The sequence below is a fragment of the Sapajus apella genome, unplaced genomic scaffold (assembly GCF_009761245.1).
Source record: "Sapajus apella isolate SASKATOON/1434 unplaced genomic scaffold, GSC_monkey_1.0 scaffold5016, whole genome shotgun sequence".
Taxonomy (NCBI): Eukaryota; Metazoa; Chordata; class Mammalia; order Primates; family Cebidae; genus Sapajus; species Sapajus apella.
Genome location: NW_022441940.1, coordinates 1 through 4,624, shown reverse-complemented (window position 1 = coordinate 4,624; position 4,624 = coordinate 1). Strand labels below are relative to the sequence as shown.

At 43.0% G+C, this 4,624-nt stretch overlaps 1 long non-coding RNA gene across 1 annotated transcript; it reads left to right on the top strand.

The window, feature by feature from the left end:
* The first annotated feature begins 243 nt into the window (after positions 1 to 243).
* LOC116547842 lies at positions 244 to 4,578 on the top strand. Its single transcript, XR_004267205.1, has 3 exons — positions 244 to 2,173; positions 3,168 to 3,291; positions 4,265 to 4,578. It is a non-coding gene; the product is annotated as an uncharacterized LOC116547842 (long non-coding RNA).
* The last annotated feature ends 46 nt before the right edge of the window (positions 4,579 to 4,624 follow it).

Genomic DNA, 4,624 nt, shown 5'->3' with positions numbered 1-4,624 from the left:
ATGATTTACCCAGCCAGGCACGGTGGCTCACGCCTGTAATCCCAACACTTTAGGAGGCCGAGGCAGGCAGATTGCCTGAGATCAGGAGTTCGAGACCAGCCTGGGCAACATGGTGAAACACTGTCTCTACTAAAACACAAAAAAATAGCCAGGTATGGCAGCAAGCACCTGTAGTCCCAGCTACTTGGTAGGCTGAGTCAGGAGAATTGCAAGAACCTGAGAGTTGGAGGTTGCAGTGAGCTGAGATTGTGCCAATGCACTCCAGCCTGGGCAACAGAGCAAGACTTCATCTCAAAAAAAAAAAAAGAAATGATTTACCCATAGCCTGGCTGCTTGTGGATCCCAGCTGCACCCCGTTCTAGCATCATCGTTCATCATGTTGGTGAAGGAAGAATCTCCCACCCTAAATAGCACAAGGTAGCTGTCTACATGACACCTTGCACAGGACAGATGTCATCAACAGCAGTTTATGAGTTACACGTACTCACGGCCTGGGGAAGAGGACACCACACACCAGGCAGGGACACACAAGGGGTGCACTCAGGAATAGAGTGAAGCGGAGGGACACAGAGGCAGGCTTTATAGGAACAAGGAGGTGTGGTGGCCTCTGGTGACTGTGGGAGGATATGTGGTTGGCTTGTTTGCGTTATGGGCTGGCAGGGGCTGGAGACACATGAGGTTGAGGATTGATGGGGGACACTGGTTCAGCCGACAGTGGAACAAGCCAGGCAGGAGCAGGGGCACTCACGGGGCCCCTTTGGGGCCTAGAAGCCTGAAGCACACTTGAAAATTGTTCTTCTTCCCATTTGAGTCTGCATATGAGGATGTTTTCAGTATTCACATCCACTCTAATTAAAGGAAAGTTTACCATTCCAATAAATGCACTCCACAGGTGAGTTCTGGGGAGGAGACCCCTAAAATGCAATGAGCGTTGTATTGTCTCTTCAGGAAACTATAGTCAAAAAGCCACAAAATCAAAAGGAATCTTTCTACCACATCACCTTATAACCAGGAAGGAGATTTGGGGTCATGACCATTTAGAAGGAAGATGAAGATACATGCAGTAGAAATAGTATAAAATAATTCACTAAAATGCCCTTTTACACATTCATTTATCAAGTTCAAAGTTACATTATAGATCGGGGTTGGCGAGTTTTCTTTTTTGTTTTTTAATCAAGAGCTAGATAGTAAATATTTTAGGCTTTGTGGGCCATATGGTCTCTGATGACTCAGTTTTGCTGCTGCTGTGCAAAAGCAGCCATGGACAATAATAAATGGGCATGGTTGTGCTTTAACAAGACTGGCTATGAGAGCTGGTGGCCGGCTGCACTGGGCCCACTGGTGTAGTTTATCAACCCATTATAAAGTATCTGTTCTCAAAACACATATTTCATAAGTCTGTATGTTACCTTATTTTTTAACCTTCCTTTGAAATGATCAGGTTGTGAGATATCTGGACAATATTCCCTCATTTTACAGTCGAGAAACCTGAGGTACAGTACCTCTTCTGGGAAACCCTGGAATGAGTAGCAAGCCAAGCGTAGAAAACAGACTTCCCGACTCCTCCCACACCCTGCCTGTCGCTCAACCCAGCTGATACACTAGACTCCACCCAGCAACACCAACTTTCTGTGAGAATAGTCAGTTTTGAATTTCAGTAGGAAAAAAAAAAGAAAAGAAAATTAGATAACTACTTTGTATCAAGCTGGATTTTATTCATTGTTAACATTTACCTTTTCTGTGTATTTACTTGTGTCTGTGAATTCTGTTCCAGTGGAAAGGACCTACATTAAGGCTTGACCTGGTGTTTTGGATATTGACCTAAAGGGATTTGGATTTGGTTGGGAGATCAGTTTCTCCACTAAATATGATCAACAATTAAGGGGTAACCTTTTCTCTTCCTGAAATTTTTAAAAACCATTTCCTCCCTGAATTCTTTCTTCTGTTTTCACGTTTCATTCACCATGTGAAAGGCTGTGGCCCTGGTGTTCGAGGAGCCCCTTGTCTGAAGCAGCTGCTGCTCATGAACAGGCAGATTCTCTGCACAGCAGCCCTCATTTCTAGAGGGAAGCCTTGTCATTGTTGTGAAGGAAAATGTTTAATGCTCCAACCAGAGGCAACTTAGGCTTTTCCAGAGTTGGCCTTTCTGAGATACTGTAATTAAATTGCAGAGGTAATCATTCTGGGATTAAACTAGGAAATCACACCTTCCTATTTTATTTGACTTAATTGGGTCCTGCAGTTATTAATCCACATGAATATGGTCTTTTTGCTAAAGCATACTTTCCCAGGATGCTGAACGTGGAGCCTTACAGTTTCAGGAATGGCTTGGCAGAATTTCTCTTTGGAAATGGGTGAAGATGGGCAAAGTATAAATCCACGAAGGTGGAGGGTCCCCACAAAAAAAAAGGTGCCCTCAGAAAACTGTGCACTCAGTGCGCACAGTTACATTGGGCAGCACATTACAGCATCCTTACAGTGGGCAGCACACACAGGCCCCTGCTCTTCCTTCAGAGGGACAGGTGGGGAGGACTGGAGATGGTGAGCACTCATTTACCCAGCCAGCAGCCTTTCCCCTGTTCTTTCTGCCTCCCTTATCATCCACACACAGCTTTATGGTACAGGACACATTGGCTTTGTTTGACCTCATTTCATTCTGAATTTTTAAAGCTTGATGTTACTGGTTTTACCCCTTCAAATGAAAAAGTTTATTTTAAACATTGAAATCATTGTTGCCACATTTTTCTAGATGTTTAAAATGGTAGCTGCTGGCCGGGCGTGGTGGCTCAAGCCTGTAATCCCAGCACTGTGGGAGGCCGAGGCGGGTGGATCACGAGGTCAAGAGATCGAGACCATCCTGGTCAACATGGTGAAACCCCGTCTCTACTAAAAATACAAAAAATTAGCTGGGCATGGTGGCGCGTGCCTGTAATCCCAGCAACTCAGGAGGCTGGGGCAGGAGAATTGCCTGAACCCGGGAGGCGGAGGTTGTGGTGAGCTGAGATCGCGCCATTGCACTCCAGCCTGGGTAACAAGAGAGAAACTCCGTCTCCAAAAAAAAAAAAAATGGTAGCTGCTTTATTTGTAGACAGAGCATAGAGATAAATGCTGGGGATGAGGATGCTTGTTTTTAACCTTATCATGTTTGTCTGATCTCTGGGTTCTAGGGGATGTGGAAAAGGAAAGTGCTATAAATTGAATGACACAGTTACAGAAGACTTAGACCTAAATGACGAGCCCTGGAGTGTGAATGCTTTGGCGAAGAAAATAGAGCAAAAGTTTATGATCGAGGTAAGGATTTACAAACAGATAGTTTGCATTAGTTTTGGTTTTTAATTTAGCTTTCTATAAAACTGGAAGTAGGATTCTTTAAATTGAAAATGGAATGGACTTTATTTTTTCTAGTACTGCTGCTCTAGCTGTAGAACCATGAGTCGGTGGGGATGAAATGAATATCAAAGAGAAACTAATAAAGAAATCTGACCTTAAAGGTAGTTTCAGAAAAAGTAGTTGTCTAATAAAATTTTCAGATTTCTTTTTAACTTATGTAGGAGCATAATTAATTAGAGAACCTATTTTTAGCACCTGCCTTTTACCACTGTATTGATTCGTCAGTGTGGCAAAGCAGTCTTTACCTCCAAACCCCGAACTCCCAGGACAAAAAATGTATGATGAAAAATACATAAAAAGCCCAACCGCAATTCACTATTTGAAAACCATTTTGCAGAGATCTTAGCATTTCTGAAGCCTAATTTTGAGATATTCTAGGGGCTTTTCCAAATTTCCACCATATAAGATTCACTATATTAGAGTTCTAGATCATGCCTCTGTAGTCAGACATTCGATGGTGGTAAATTTTAAGGATTACACAGAGTATGGTTGTCAGAAGTTACCTAGATTTGGCCTGTCTGCTGAAGTGGCCGAACGAAGCCAGGGATGATCTCACCCTGTGCCACAGAACATACTTTTAAATGTTAATTGCCATTTGCTGTAATTTACCTTCCATAGGATATTTGCCCTCTTTCCCTTACTCTATTACCAAACAACTCTCTTGTTTCCTACCCTTCCTCCCCAGTATCACCCTCCAAATGAGGGATCAATTTTAGTTCCAGAACTGAGGTTTCCTGACTTCCGATCTAAGCAATACCCTAAAAAGACCCCCATTTTACCTACACTTTGCACTTAATACATTTAGTGAGTAACTTCTGGGATTCATGGGCCCTTTGTTTTAGACTTCAGTGACAAGAAAACCTTTTTTATTTAGGCTTCTTAATGCCATGCTGTAAAGCAAACACACACACTTGTGTATGGCAAAGATACCGAATGCCCGCATTCACTTCCACCAGAGGGGGTCTGATCAGAACTCCCTGTGATCGCCAGAGAAGACTCTGTCCAGCAGGAAGCTGAGGGGGCCTCTGTCTGTAAGTTTTTACATTGTGAACCCAAAATATCTGAGACAACTCTCGATAAATTTGGAAAGTTTATGTTCCCAAGGCTACGGCCGTGACACACCCTCAGGAAGTTTTGAGAACATGTGCCTAAGTTTGGGATACAGCCTGCCCTTTTTTTTTTTTTTCTTCTTGTTTCTATATATATATTTTTTACACCCCGCTTTTACACATTT